This window comes from Microcaecilia unicolor, chromosome 5 (genome assembly GCF_901765095.1).
Source record: "Microcaecilia unicolor chromosome 5, aMicUni1.1, whole genome shotgun sequence".
In the NCBI taxonomy this organism is placed as follows: Eukaryota; Metazoa; Chordata; class Amphibia; order Gymnophiona; family Siphonopidae; genus Microcaecilia; species Microcaecilia unicolor.
The window spans coordinates 135,364,024-135,380,504 of NC_044035.1; the positions used below are offsets into that span (position 1 = coordinate 135,364,024).

At 42.6% G+C, this 16,481-nt stretch overlaps 1 protein-coding gene across 1 annotated transcript in view; it reads right to left on the bottom strand.

Annotated features, from left to right (window-relative positions):
• LOC115470294 (hornerin-like) overlaps positions 1–7,733 on the bottom strand; it is a 47,690-nt gene extending 39,957 nt beyond the window's left edge. The window contains exon 1 of the mRNA XM_030203333.1: positions 7,709–7,733. The gene's annotated coding sequence lies outside the window, so the exon portion shown is untranslated. The remainder of the gene's footprint in view (positions 1–7,708) is intronic.
• Positions 7,734–16,481: the final 8,748 nt, after the last annotated feature.

Here is a 16,481-nt window from a genome sequence, read left to right on the forward strand (position 1 = left end):
ACGCAGATCTTTTAATCATACACTTTTGTAAAATAATTTTCAGAAAGACCTGACACGGGCCGTGTTTTGGCGCACAGCGCCTGTGTCGGGGTCTATATCATATATATATATAAACATGATTTGTCATTATTTATGATTTTATTGTTGTAGTTAAACTCAAACATAGATAAGAGGAGATGTTATTTTTATTAACATATTCACATTTCCCAAAACTTGCATGCAGTCCAGAAGGTAGGGTAATTGCCCATCGTGTTTAAGTTCATACTCATACATATTCAGATATGACAAGCCATCATTGATATTGCTCTCCGCTGTAGTCAAACTCAAACATATACAAGAGGTTACGTCACCACTCACGACTTCCATTGTCTAAATGCTCATCATTTTTCGATGGTTAATTGATACCGATATACATACATTTTTCAAATCTATTAATACAAATCTGTGTGTATCACTTTTATTCACAACATTAATTTTCTACAGCATAAAGTTAAAAACATCAAACGTCAGCAACTATGGATGCCATCACTGACGTCATTAGGCTGTATATATATCAGATTCTGTAGCATTTAATCCCTTTAATGTGTTGGACTCCACACCTGCAGGAGTGCGTATTATACACGGAGGTAAGTTTTTTTACACAATCTTTACCTCAAATGTAGCTTTAAAATACCCTTTGACAACTCGCTTACAAATACTGTTCGTTTAAGTGCAAGTACAACAGCTGCTTTAAATTAAAGAACAGCAGTTCATTCCACTCATGGATTGGTTTGTATAAGCATTTTGTGTGTTCTTTAAAATAGAACTGTTTATGATTAACGATAACTCTGCTACATACAGTTTATCTATGCACTTTAACACCCGTATTGGCATGGATACCGTCACATTTGAAATGTTACTTTTCCTGCCATTTGCACTACATTATTGTATTGACCCAGGCTGGCATGAATGTATATACAACATAGACCTTGTATGTGCATATGATTACACTGTTCGTCAAACTGCGATATAATTGTTTGTACTATCTTTATTAAACATTGTCTCGTTGCACTCATGAGCATATTCTAACTCCACTTTTATACAAAATAAACAATCCCTGTCATCAAACTTATACCGTCACAACTACAATGAGTCATTATAAGTAGATATTATTGCCAGTAACCATTGAAGTAAATTATTTTATACATTTTTTAAAATATATATTAAGTTTTGTATTTTCATAAGGAATAGATGTTGTTGCAGCCTACAACCATCAATAGTTTTGTTGAGTTGATTTACACTGCTGCACACTGTCCCTGCTACTTGTGGTGAGTTCATTTTTTTCATTTAAGTATGATCATAGTTTATTCCTTTTTTAAAAAACATAGACATTATGAAATTAATGATATAAGTCAATTGCCTGCCATTTTAGTCATTTAAATATCATCATATATATCAATATACACAATATTTTAATAGTTTTATGGTTATATGAATGCACACATTTTTATATGTTATATTTGTTTCATATTATTTATAAATTATAAGTGCATCATAATTGCTTTCAATTTTACATGTATTTATCTATGGCTCCTACAAGTACAATTTCATGTTATTATGTTCTGTTTTATATCCCAAGGAAAAGAGAGTACTTAATATAATATTACAGGGAATCTCTCTAATATGATGGCAAAAGGTTGTACTCTACAGGAGACTAGAATTATGTTCTGTTTTTAAATATAATCTTTGTGTGATAAATATCCCTTTCTCTTTAATTACTAATTACCATTTTTTTGCTTGAGATAGACTCCTGACGCAGGCGCTGTGCGCCAAAACACGGCCCGTGTCGGGTCTTTTTGAAGATTATTTTACAAAGGTGTATGATTAAAAGATCTGTGTCCCTATTTTTGAGGCTCTTTGGACTTTTGTTTGTACTTTGCTCCCTCTCTTCGCTATACAAGAGAAGAATGCCCATTTTCTCATTTGCAGATATACAATTATTGGCTACATTATTCCTCAGGAATGAGAAACGCTACATCATCCTTCCATGCCACAGTTGATCATATCTACGGTACAGAAGGACTTGGGAGAGATTAACATTAAGCTTCAACTCCCAAGACTCTGCCATCAGGATTTTAAGTATGCTCAATACTGTGCAAAACTTGTGTTTATGATTGTAGTGGTTTACTTCCTGCTCAGCTTAGGGATCCCTGTTAGGCAGGATATTTCAATCCCAGCGAAATAGATTGTTCAACACCAACTGACTTTTATCTAGAACTGCTTCAAATTCCTAATATTCCCCTATGGGCTGTGTCAGCATTAACGCACGGCAGAAGTTAGCGCGGTTTAGTAAACGTGGGAATCGTTTGTATGGATACTCAAATTACTAAAATTCTTCTTAGAACACTAGTAACTCACTCCTCATTTGTCCAGATATTTTTAGACAACATTGTACTAGACACTTTGTTTTCAGACCTAAATTCTTATATATGCTTTTCAAATACTGAAATTCTGCATTTAGATTTAAATGGCTGTTTTCAGGACTGGACCCTATGCCAACATGGCCAGTTTTTGTGCTCTTCATCAGGATAGTGGCCCCAATACCTCTGGTTAAGCGCCACACGGTAGAAAATAGAAAATATTTTCTACCGCGTGTTTTGGACATATGTCAAAAATGGAATTACCTCCCAGGAAACGCGGTAGCCGGGCGGTAGTTCCAATTTGACATGCGTTGGATGCACGTAGGCACCTATGAACCTTAGTAAAAGGACCCCTTAGGTAGAATTGTAAATGCAAGGAGGGCCTCAAAAAGACAAACCATGGCTGTGATGTGGGTGGGGCTCCCACTTATTACCCACAGTTAATGCGTGAGACCTTACCACCAAGTCACTAGCTGGCGGTAAGGTCTCAGACTCAAAATAAACGCGTGTCAATTTTGATTTTTCCGCACGTCCATTTTCGGCAAAAATAAAAAAAGGCATTTTTTGCAGGCTTACTGAAAAAAGGATCTGCACGCATCCAAAACACGTGCCTACACTGCCTCAGGCCAATTTTCAGCGTACCTTATTAAAAGGACCCCCAAGTTAGAATAGCACAAAGGCTGTCCTAACTTTATACACTAACAGGCCTATTTTCAAAAGAGAAGGGTGCCCATATTTCGACACAAATCACAAGATGGGCATCCTTGTCCCGGTGTCGCCCAAATCAGCATAATCAAAAGCTGATTTTGGGCGTCCTCAACTGCTCTCCGTCGTGGGGACAACCAAAGTTCACGGGGGCATGTTGGAAACATAGCGAAGGCGGGACTGGGGCGTGCTTAACACATGGGCGTCCTCGGCCGATAATGGAAAAAAGGGCGTCCCTGATGAGCACTTGGCCGACTTTGCTTGGTCCATTTTTTCTTGAGACCAATCCACAAAAAGGTGCCTGAACTGACCAGATGACCACTGGAGGGAACTGGGGATGACCTCCCCTTGCTCCCCCAGTGGTCACTAAGCCCCTCCCACCCTCAAAAAAACTTTTTAAATATTTTTTGCCAGCCTCTATGTCAGCTTCAAATGTCATACCCAGCTCCCTGACAGCAGTTTGTAGGTCCCTGGAGCAGTTTTAGTGGGTGCAGTGCACTTCAGGCAGGCGGACCCAGGCCCATCCCCCCCTACCTGTTACACTTGTGGTGGTAAATGTTGAGCCCTCCAAAACCTACCACAAACCCACTGTACCCACATGTAGGTGCCCCCTTCACCCCTTAGGGCTATGGTAGTGTTGTACAGTTGTGGGTAGTGGGTTTTGGGGGGGGGGGGTGGTGGCTCAGCACACAAGGTAAGGGAGCTGTGCACCTGGGAGCAATTTCTAAAGTCCACTGCAGTGCCCCCTAGGGTGCCCGACTGGTGTCCTGGCATATGAGAGGGACCAGTGCACTACGAATGCTGGCTGCTCCCACGACCTAGATTGGATTTGGTTGTTTCTGAGATGGGTGTCCTTGGTTTCCATTATCGCTGAAAACCGGGGATGACCATCTCTAAGGTTGACCTAAAATGTGGATATTTGGGCGTCCCCGACCGTAATATCGAAATGAAAGATGGACGCCCATCTTGTTTCGATAAAATGGGTTTCTCTGCCCCTTCGCGAGGATGTCCTGCGAGGACGCCCTCAGGAAAACTTGGGTGCCCCGTTCGATTATGCCCCTCCATGTTTCCCAGGCACCAGTCTAAATATTGACTAGTGCCCGGCTAACTTCTGGATCAGCACACATACCTGAATATTCATTGCTGGGAACCACACATGCTCCAGCATTGACTAACTGGGGTTAGGCCAGCTTGCAGTTAAAAGCCTCTTACAAGCCACTTATGGCCACAGGATGACTATTACCCCCACAATTAATTGTTCTCTCAACAGATAAATAAATGTCTTTTTAACTTCCTTAATTTCCCTTTTAATCAATAGCAACCACATCTATCTAATTGAATTGAATTGATGAGTGAGTCTATATAGCAAGATATTGATGATGGGATGGGTAGTTGATGATGATGGGTGGGCAGGGAGAAAACTAATACTTCAGAAGTGCTGGGACTTCAAAGAATATATTGTAATTAGCTTGCCTCCTCCTTTGAAGTAAGGACCTAGAAGAACAAGCAGGCAAACAAGCTATTCAAAACAAGAAAACCAAATTAATCCTCTTCTACTCAAGCTACAGAAAATAACCCAACAGCTAACCCAGCAACATAAATTATAATAACAAAAAATATTTTTAAAATAAATCAAGCAGAGCACGTGATGTATATAAAAAAAGAAAAAGACCTCAGTTTGCAATGTTCTTCATATAATAAACAACAAGTCATAGAAAGTATTTATTTATTAAATTTAATAAATCACTCAAACTAGCAGACCTAAGCGGTGTACATACAATGATATAAAATCAAACTTAAAAGTGGAGAAGATGAACTTCATTCATACAATATTAAGTAGGGATTAAAGACACAAACTGTAAGTATCAGGGGAAGGAGGGGGAGGATCGGGGAAAGGGGAAGGGAGGGAGGAAATGATAAAAGAAGAAAAGAAAAGGACAAAAGTCAGTGAAGGCCCCGTGTGCAGTAATACTTTTCAGGAGTTTGGGTTATAAGCTTGTTGAAATAAACAGGTTTTCAGCACAGTTTTAACGTTTTTAAATGAAGATTCAGTCCTGACAGTCAAAGAAAGGGAGTTCCAAAAGAAAGGGGTGGTAAAAAAGAAGGTACGGTGACTTGCAAATTCAAGTTGTACAGATTTAATACTTGGAAGTACAAGGAGAAAGTCATTGATAGAGTGAAGCAAGCATACTGGAGAATAAGGAATAGTCAAGGATGTCAAATAGTCAAGAGTTCCAGCTCAAAACGCCTTAAATCAGTGTGAGAAGTCTGAATATAATTCACTGTTCAATAGGTAACCAGAAAATTTTTTATTTTAAAAAGAGGGGTAACATGATCATATTTTTTATAATGACATAACAGTTCTGGGTTGACTGAAGCGTTTTAATGTTCATAAGGGAACAGCCAAGGAGAGGAGTGAAGGAAAAGAGAAAGTCTATGAGGCTGTGTCCCCTTCCCCCACTTAAGTCTTCCCAAACAAGCAAATCACTAACTGCCTAGAGAGGTATCACCAGCAGGGAGTAGGAGGCAACAGATCACTAACTAGACCCCACCTCAAGAATTGTTTTGCTTTCTGGAGCCTGGGTCATACCATCTTAGAAACATTGAGGGTTCCTTTTACAAAGGTGTCTCTAGCATTTTTAGCGTGTGCTAAATGCTAGAGATGCCCATATATTCCTATGAATCAATCTCACTATACTCAGCTTCACATGAACACATCCTTGTTATTTCATGACGGTCTAAATAAGCAAAGCGCACAATAAAAATGCTAAGGGGCCTTTGTAAAAGACCCCCTGAAAGAATGAAAGTGCTTCAGAGAAAGCTTACAAATTCAGCATATATGTGATGGAAACAATATTTAATACTAGGCAGCAGTGGCATACCAAGGAGGGGGCGGTGGGGGCGGTCCGCCCCGGGTGCACGCCGCTGGGGGGTGCTGCGGCGCGCACCTGTCAACTGAGTTTGCTGACTTCGCTAACTTCGCTGCAGCTCCCTCTGCCCCGGAACAGGTTACTTCCTGTTCCGGCCGGGGCAGAGGGAGCTGCAGCGAAGTTAGCGAAGTCAGCGAACTCAGCTGACAGGCGCGCGCCGCGGCACCCCCCAGCGGCGTGCACCCGAGGGGGTGTCATTTCGCCGGGGGGGGGGGGGGGCGCATCAGCGATCCGCCCCGGGTGTCATGCAGGCTAGGATCGCCACTGCTAGGCAGCTCCCAGCTGTGTGTGTCACCATACATGTCCACTTCCCCCACCCTTCATCTCCTGCCCCTTCCCCCTCTACAGCCAAAATGAAGGGGGAAGGGGTGCCTGGGTCAGGTTGAGCTGGGTTACCAAAGGTTGTTGCTACTGGAAAGATTTTGCAGGTTTCTGGTAGTTTGATATATTTTGGTATACTGCATATTATATTATCAGAACATCTATGTTGTTTACAATGTTTAAAATAATTTTTTAAAAAGGTAAGAATAAAAAAGAAAAACAAGGTTAATATCCAGGTGCTTCATTTTCCAGACATATCTTCTATTGGCCCCAGAGAACTCTTTCATTTCTTCTATTTCTGATGGAAAGCTTTTACATTCCACCAGAGACTACCTCCCACCCCATGTAATAAAGCATTTTATGCTCCCTTCAAGAAGAATGCTGAGGAAGAAACAGAGACTAGATCTGAGGTGGAAGCCTCACATGTGTTGGTGGACAGTTTTGATTCAAACAGTTACCCTAGTCCCTCCCTCCTATGTCTTTTGTATTTGAAAATGATAAGAATTCTGTGATGTGGTTGTTCTTTCAGAATACTATATTTATGGTTCAGCATGTTTGCTGTTTTCATGAGATGGTGAATTTTTCCTGAGATAAGCTTCTACATAATGTTTGATTAAAATTAAAGCTGAAAGATTTGCTTATCAAAAAGTTTCTTTATGAATTGTTTTGGTGACCTCTGCTGGTTTGAGAGGGACTTTGTCAGTTATGTTATAACAATGTCTATTGTTAAGGCAACAAAAAAAGAAGTACCAGGAGCCTTCACAAGTAAGACAAAACATTTAATTTGCACACCGTGTATCCTGTATATATGTCACGTTTTCAAAGCTAGAAACTGGGTTTGTGAGCCCTTGGGCCACTGCCGAGGAGCGGCAGTGGCAGGCAAAACCACCCCATGCTAGAGACAGGGCAGATCTCTGACAAACAGTTAGGCTTCACCTGCACCTGGCCACTTTCCACCAAGAGTTGAGCTCAAGGCTTCAGGTGGCCGGCAGGACTTACTGGACAGGGCAGGACTGGCTAACAACTAGGCAGCACAGGGACAGCAAGGCAGGGAAAGGATAGGCTAAAGGACAGGACTGAAAGCTGTGAGCAGCCACTGAAACAGGGAACAAACACATCTACACAGGAGACTGAACTGAAAGCTGCAAGCAGCCACTGAAACAGGGAACAAACACAGATAAACCCAGAAGTAGACAAAGACATACAAATAAAACACTGGACTGGGAAACAAGCAATACAGTAAATAAGCAATACCCTAAACTAAACACAGACTAACTAGAACATGCAAGGCTTCAGGCAAGAACAAGAGCAAGGAAACAAACTCAGGCTGAAGTGCAACAAGCACCAACATACCAGGGCCTTAGACGCAATGCAAAGGCAAAGCAGCAAGGTTTCAGAATGGCTAATAAGCCCAGCAGCACCTGGAGCTCAGCTGCAACCATCACCAGGAAACTACGGGTGCTGTGTAGGTTCAATCCAATCAAGCAAGTCTGGCAGCCCAGAAGATCCGGACTGGACTGGGCTGAAATCTGGAACAGGTAACGGTCCACAGCAGCCACCGGTTCTGGCCACCAGAGGGCGAGGTGAGCACAGACGTAACAATATAAACTTGTATCATTGGGTCAATGGTACAAGTTTTATATATAGGATACATGGTGTGCAAATTAAATGTTTTGTCCCACTTATGAAGGCTCCTGGTACTTCTTTTTTTGTTGCCTGGACTTTGGGCCCCTTTTACTAAGCCACATAGGTGCCTATGCGGGCCCAACATGTGCCAAATTGGAGTTACTACCCGCTTACCACGTGGCCCTTGCGGTAATTTCAATTTTGGCACACATCCGCTACGCGCATCCGAAATATATTTTTTATTTTCTGGCGCGCGTAGCGGATGCATGCCAAGTGGCATCTGATGTGCGTAGGTCATTACTGCCCAAATTCTTTACTGTTAGGTCTATGTCTGGTGATAAGGTCTCAGACCCAAAATGGATGCGCAACAATTTTGATTTTGCCGCACGTCCATTTTTTTTGGGGGGGGGGGGGGAAGAGGCCTTTACAGGTGCTAACCTGCTAACCTCCCCCCCCCCACAGAAGCAAGGAACACCCCCTCTACGACTTTGCAACCCCCTCTCTGTCATTCTGACACACACACACACACTTTCTCCCACACTCCCAGTTACCCCCCCCCCCCCCCCATGCAGGCTCTGTCCATTAGGGCTGTCTCTGTGACACACACACACGCACACACACACATACACACTCATGCAGGCTTCCAGTCTGCCAGCCCCGCCATCCCTCTGTCAATGTCACACTGATACAGCACACCTCTAAACCCCTACCACTTTACCACCCCCGCCCCCCCTCATTCTCACACATATACACAATCTCTCCAACTTTGCCAATCCCGCTCCCTGTCACTCTCACACACACACTGTCTCACAGACACACACACTGATGCAGCTCACCCCCCCTCTCTGTCATTCTGACACACACATACTCCCAGTTACCCCCCCTCTCACTTACACATATACACACGATCTGTCTCTGTGACACATACACACATTCATGCAGGCTTCCAGTTTACCAGCCCCGCCATCCCTCTGTCAATGTCACACTGATACAGCACACCTCTGAACCCCACACCAAACCCCCACCCCCACAACCCCTACCACTTCACCACCCCTGCACCCCCTCTCAATCTGACACATACACACAATCTCTAAAAAATAAATTTCACACACACACACACACACACACACACACACACACACACTCTCACTGTGACATACACACACCACACCCTACAAACTAGCCAACCCGGCACAACAACACCCCCCTTCCCCCGGCACCCCCCCAACCACCATCTCACAATGCAACCCCAACCAAGCACACCGCCACCCCTTACAACTACACCAAACAAGACACCCCCCACACCACCTCACCCTAACATTTTCAAACACACACACAAACTGGATCACACACACACAGACACTCGCACACGACCTCAAACTTCATTTAACAAAAAAACACTTTCACACATACACACACTCTCTCACTGTGATACACACACACCCCACATCCTCCAAAGAACCAAACCTGGCCCACCAACATCAATTTGTAAATTACATCTCTGTAAAAAATAAAACTTGCCCAATTTAATGGGCTTAACGGCTTGTGGGAAGTATAAATGAAGGACAGGCACAGTACCAGCGTTCACTGCAAAGGCTGAGAAACATTAAGAACCAGCAGCATCAAAGACCGGGACTTAAAAACGCTGAAAAATGGTGCCAAAAGGCTGCCGCCAACATCAGAAATATGACATCAGCTGGTGACATGGAAAAAGGGGAAGAGAGGAGGGATGATAAAAATAGAAATTAAAAAATGGCAATGTGAAAAAGGGGCAAAGTGTGGACAAAAGTATGGACAGTATGGACAGTGTGGACAGTATAGACAAAAGTATGGACATCATATGCGTCTGTAAAAAAAAAAAAGTGTGTATGAACACATTGGTGTACTTGTAGTGGCATAGCTGTACAATTTTAAACAAAGAAGGACAGTCCCTGCTCAAAGGAGCTTACAATCTAAAGGACAAGTATGCAGTCAATCAATAGGGGCAGTCTAGGTTTCTGGAATAGAGGTAAATGGTTATGTGCCGAAAGCTACAGTGAAGAGGTAGGCTTTGAGTAGGGATTTGAAGATGGGCAGGGAGGGGGCTTGGCGTATGGGCTCAGGAAGTTTATTCCAAGCATAGGGTGAGGCGAGGCAGAAGGGGTGGAGCCTGGAATTGGCGGTGGTGGAGAAGGGTACTGATAGGAGGGATTTGTCCTGTGAGCGGAGGTTACGGGTAGAAACGTATGGGGAGATAGTAACATAGTAACATAGTAGATGACGGCAGAAAAAGACCTGCATGGTCCATCCAGTCTGCCCAAGACAAACTCATATGTGTATACCTTACCTTGAATTTGTACCTGTCCTTTTCAGGGCACAGACCATATAAGTCTGCCCAGCAGTATTTCCCGCCTCCCAACCACCAGTCCCGCCTCCCATCACTGGCTCTGGTACAGACCGTACAAGTCTGCCCTCCCCTATCCTCTCCTCCCAATCACCACCCCCTCTTCCCCCCACCTGCTCCGCCACCCAATTTCAGCTAAGCTTCTGAGGATCCATTCCTTCTGCACAGGATTCCTCTATGCATATCCCACGCTAGAGAGGTAATGAGGGGCTGCAGATTGAGTGCATTTGTAGGTTAGTAGGAGAAGCTTGAACTGTATGCGATATCTGATCAGGAGTCAGTGAAGTGACTTGAGGAGAGGGGTGATATGAGTATATCGGTCCAGGCGGAAGATGAGACGCGCGGCGGAGTTCTGGACGGATTGAAGGGGGGATAGATGGTTAAGTGGGAGGCCAGTGAGTAGTAGTACTAGTAGTATTTACTGTGCCTCAGCAAAGAGATTCTGCTCTCTTTCCTTCCTGGCTAGGAATGAAGACAAAAATCAGTACACTCTAAAGGAAATGAGCTCCTGGGCCAATCAGAGCCCAGTCAACAAGATTTTAAAAGTATACTGCTATATGCTTCCTGCTTGCGTTAAAGAAAAAGAACATCAGTTCCCTGTAACAGCTAACAGCAAATAAACACCACCTGCTGGCGAAATAGAAGAAATACTCTTTAGGATATAACCAAGGCAGGAAAATAGCCAATACATTTTACAGATTTTAAACACTTTTTTCACAATAATCTTGTCTATTTTCTGTATTGCATATCAATATGTACACTATTTGTAGTTTATTTGCTAATCCGTTACTCTCAGCCACTTCATTATACTACTTCACTATTGTTAAAATTCAGACTGTTTTTAATCTAACCTGTAATCCAGATTGAACTCGAGCTTGTTTTGGGGATAATGAGGGATATAAATGTCAAATCAATAAATATGAGTAAATTATAGTATTCTATAATTTACAACTACACCTCACCTATGATCTGCCCAGAATCTGGCCATGTGTATATCTACCTCTAAAATACATATTTACAGATTAGCATTTAGGTAGATTTTTGACAGAGCACAAACAGACACCACCCCTCTATGCCATGAATAACAATGACAATATAAGTTATCCCCAGTGATAGGGGAGATAGAATGGAGCTGCCAATGGAAAATAATAGTAGAGAACAAATGTTTTCTCAGAGGATGAGGAAGGTGGGTAATAACCAGAATAAAGCTGAACTTAAACTTTACTGGGATTCGTGGGACAGGGTAAATAAAGAAAAGGCATGGTAAAATACTATAATGCCTCTGTATCGCTCAATGGTGAGACCTCACCTTGAATGTTGAGTGCAATTCTGGTCACTGCATCTCATAAAAGATATAGCAGTATTAGAAAAAAGTTTAAAGAGGGGTGACCAAAATAATTAAAGGGATGGCATTAAGGAGTGGAGGAGTAGCCTAGTGGTTAGTGCAGCAGACTTTGATCCTGCGGAACTGGGTTCAATTCCCACTGCAGCTCTTTGTGACTGTGGGCAAATCACTTAATCCTCCATTGCCCCAGGTACAAAATAAGTACCTGAATACATGTAAACTGCTTTGAATGTAGTTGCAAAATACCACAGAAAGGCAGTATATCAAGTCCCATTTCCCTTTCTCATGTGAGGAAAGGCTTAAGAGGTTAGGGTTCTTCAGCTTGGAAAAAAGTCCACTGAGGGAGAGATACACAATATCCTGAGTGGATTAGAATAAATAAACAAAACTCAATTGTTTACTCTTTCAAAACATACAAAAATGAGAGGACACACCATGAAGTTGCATAGTAATACTTGCAAAACAAATAAGGGAAATTTTTAACTCCATGAACAGTTATCATTATTAATTGAGATTTGGACACACCATTTTCAGTGGTTGCTCAAGGGTGGTTACATTCAGGTACACTAGTTATTTTCTTGTCCCTATAGGGCTTACAATCTAATTTTGTACCCAAGGCAATGGAGAGTTATGTGACTTGCCCAAGATCACAAGGAGCGGCAGTGGGATTTGAACTAGGCACTCCTGAATATGAAACTGGGTACTATAACCATTAGGCTACTCATCCACTCTGGAACTTGCCGTCAGAGAATGTGGTAAAAGTGGTTAAAATATCTGAGCTATAAAAGATTTGGACACGTTTATGAAGGAAGTCCATAAACTACTATTAAGATAGACATGAGAAAGCCACTACTTATACAGACTGAGAAAAATGTGTCTAATGTAAGAAAGTCAAATACCAATTGTGTCAAAACATCCTAATTATTGACATTATGCATTTCACTTAGGGAGAAAAGACCTCAGACACCATAACTGAAGCACAGTACAAACTTACTTCTTACATTAGGTCAAATACCTTTCATAGGTCTAAAAACTCCCACATTTTTATGTGCAAAAACGTGATTAGTGCTGTATATATATATATATATATATAATTTCAGTGTTCCACTAAAAACTTCTATTGAATATGACATTTGCTGCTAAGATAACATCAAAGACGCCAAGCACTTATCTCTTTGCCCAACAGGGCCACCTTTTCATTTTGGTATACAGGCTTACAAGCTTCCTCAGGGGTTTAGTGCTACATTGGCTTCACTATAAACTTTCAGTCTTTCATATTCATTACCTACATTCTGTTATTCAAGATGACGCCCAGTTGGGCAAAGAGATAATTACTGGGAGCTGGTAAAGACACAGATGTTTTTTGCTGCCTGGCTTTGATATGCCACTTACAGCAGTGGTATATTTGAATATGTATGGGGCACGTATTTAAATGGATGATGTTCCCAGCACATCATTTTTCTAATCAAGGGGGTCCTTCTACTGGTACTGTGAATAAAGTGTGATTAAGCTACATCTCTTGTGGTGGATCATCTTTTTGGCCTGTCTCTATTCTCTATTTTCTCCTGTCTGGGCAGCAGTGAAGAAGCAGGGGAAGTGAGGGGAGATGTACAGAATTTGAATGAGTCAGAGCCACTGTAGTCCACCCTTTTAAAATATTCTTGTGCAGGTTAATTTTGAAATGCTATTTACTCAGATAAACTGGTTGTTTGAATTTCCCACCCTCAACCTAGCAAAAATGTTATGTCTGGTTCTCCAGCATATGCGGTTTTCCCCAACATGTCAGAGGTTTTCTCAAAAGGCCAATTTAGGTCAGGAGGCAACAATGTGCATTTTTTGCTGTTTAATAATGTGGCAGATTGTTTTACTTGGACAAAGTTTTTAGAAACAGTGGAAAGATGTATATACAAATCTAAATTTAGTGTCATTTATGTAGTAATGAAGATTTGCCCCAGGAAATTGTTAATTAAAACTTGAAGCATAGAGCTGTGAAGACAGGGACCTATCATGTTAAACTATAGCGCCTTTCCCTGTGTAAATTTAAGCAAGTCAAATAAAATATTTTGCTCAAACATGTTAAAGGGAAATATTATAGTGAGCCTAAGGAAAATTGAAAATATATATTAAATAAAAGTGAAATGTTCAAATACATTTATAATTATCCAACCATATCACATTTGTTTTAAAGTAAACGTTGGTGTCATATACGTTGGCATATAAAGGAGCTGAAAGGTGTCAGAAAATGGCAGGATGCTGTACCTGGACTAGTAATTTTCCACCTAAGCAGCCAATGAACTTTCCTAGCAAAGGAATCTGAACTAGTTTAAGAAATCTCTATAGCCTTAATTTATCCACAATTAAGCCTTTGCAAAATATCTTGTGAAATGTTATTTGATGAGTCAAGTGAATGAAGACATTAATAGCCTACATTTGAAAATGGCAGCAGAGAGGCTTTGGATAAAATGGATAAACTGAGTAACTCCAATTGCACCTGTTTTTAGGATACTCCCTATTCTTTAGTGCATAATAGATTACCATCTTCATTGTATTGTATATTAGTCATATTTTCCATTGTTGGACATGCATAATTTCTCACCCTGACAATAATATCATGAACAGGGTGGAAGAAATACATGGAGAATGAATGAGGCACAATAGTAGCCCTAATACCAAGACTTCAAAAACATTTCTCTACACAGTAGTCGGTATAAAGGTCATTGTACAAAACTTAAACAGGGCCTGTCTAACCACTAGGCAAGACTAGGTGGTCGCCTAAGGCAACAGCTTCTGGGGGCAGCAAAGAGTAACTGAAGTCAAAGCTAAACAATACATCCTGACAGCCAGCCAGAACTATCAATCCATACTTTTACCTGAGGGAAAGGTGGGTTTTACCTTTTGGAAATTGGCCTTATTGTCTGTATTAGACATATCTATATATAGATATACACAAATTCACACATACACACACACACACACACCAAAGTTCAATATTGAAAATTATGTATTGGGGATGGCACCTGAAACTTAATTTTGGGGAAGGGGGTGGGGAAAGTTCACCTAGTGTATACAATACCCTTGCACTGGTTCCGAGCTTATACATGAATAGTCATGTAGAAAATATACTTGCATGCATGTATTTAGGGTTATGAATTCAGTGTTACTCCATAATGAGGAGTATCACGTGCTTATATAGGAGATCAAGTATAAATGCTCCCTGTTAAGAGGCTTGCAGAGGCTATGCCTTCCCATTCCTGAGTGCTGTGGCTGTCTTGTGCTTATCTCAGGCAGACAACAACATCCTTTCTTTCTCTGTGCTGTCCCATTGTGCTGCCATAGTAGGCTTACAACTCCTGGTCCCAGCATTTCTCCTTTTCATTCCCTGGTTCCCCTGTACCAAAGCTAAAAAGTATCAGGAGCATACAAAAGAAAGTGTGGAACTTTTCACTCTGTGCCCACACTGAATATCTGCTTTGTACCCACTTACTCCATAACAGAAAGTCAGAGTGGGTGGGGACACATCAGGCCTCCAATGCAGGTGTAACCTGGGTCTCATCCATGCGCTAGCTCCGGCCCTGGGCCACAAAGCAGAGTTCAGTTTCACATTCAGGGCCACTCTCACCTCACTCATCCATTCCAATTCACTAGCAGTTGAGCTTGAGAGTGGGTCTATGTTTCGGAACAGCAATCCAGGGGTTCGAGAGGCACTTGCATCCTCATCCTCAGTGTAGTCACAGCTTATGCAAACTCAGTACTACACATCTTTATTAAACAGTCCAAACAGCATATAAACTATACTATGTCATACTTGTACTGTTATTTGAATATTCTTACTGCTTTAAGTATTGCTTATATTTGAATTATTCTTGCTGTACACTGTCTTGAGTGAATTCCTTCAAAAAGGCATTAAATAATTCCTAATAAGTAAACTTAGATCCATTCCTCAGGGGAACTTCTATACCACTTCTCCTCTCAGGTATATTTTTAGGGATAGCTCATGGGTACCATATGTACATAAATACAATTCACCTCTCCATGCCTATCTTGTAAGGCAGTGCTACTCTTGATGGCTATTTCTCCTCCTCTTCTCAGCATAGATTCAATCTCTGCAGGTTCATAACCTCCTCTGGTCTGACCCTTTTCCTGGGACTGAACTCTCCCTAGATCAAATCCTTTGATCCCGAGCTGGGTCTCACCAGGGCCGCCGAGAGGGGGGGACAGGGGGGACAAAATTCCAGGGGCCCGGCACCGCAGTCCCACCCACCACCGCCACCGGGCCCCTTCCACCCGAACCCCCGCCAGCAGAAGTGCTGTCTTCTGTTCTGACTCCAGCATGCGCGGCCCACACAGATGCACTCCTCTCAGCTGATCTTCGCTGTACTCTGCAGGACTTCTGTGTGTCTGTGCATCTGACGTGTAGGACGTCAGACACACAGAAACCCTGCAGAGTACAGCAAAGATCAGCTGAGAGGAGCGCATCTGTGTGGGCTGCGCATGCCGGAGTCAGAAGACAGCACTTCTGCTGGCGGGGGTTTGGGTGGAAGGGGTCCGGACCGGTGGCAGAGGCGGGTGGGACTGTGGCACTGGGCCCCCCTCAGGAGGGGGTGTCGACAACCTAGGGGGGTGGCAGTGGGGGCGGGGCCCAGGAGGCAGGGCCGGGGGCCTGGGGGCCCGGGGGCGGCCTTGTCCCGGGCCTGGCCCAGTCTCTCGGCAGCCCTGGGTCTCACCTCTGCCCATCCATAGCACACAGTATCCCGATTGCCGCTTTCAGGAGC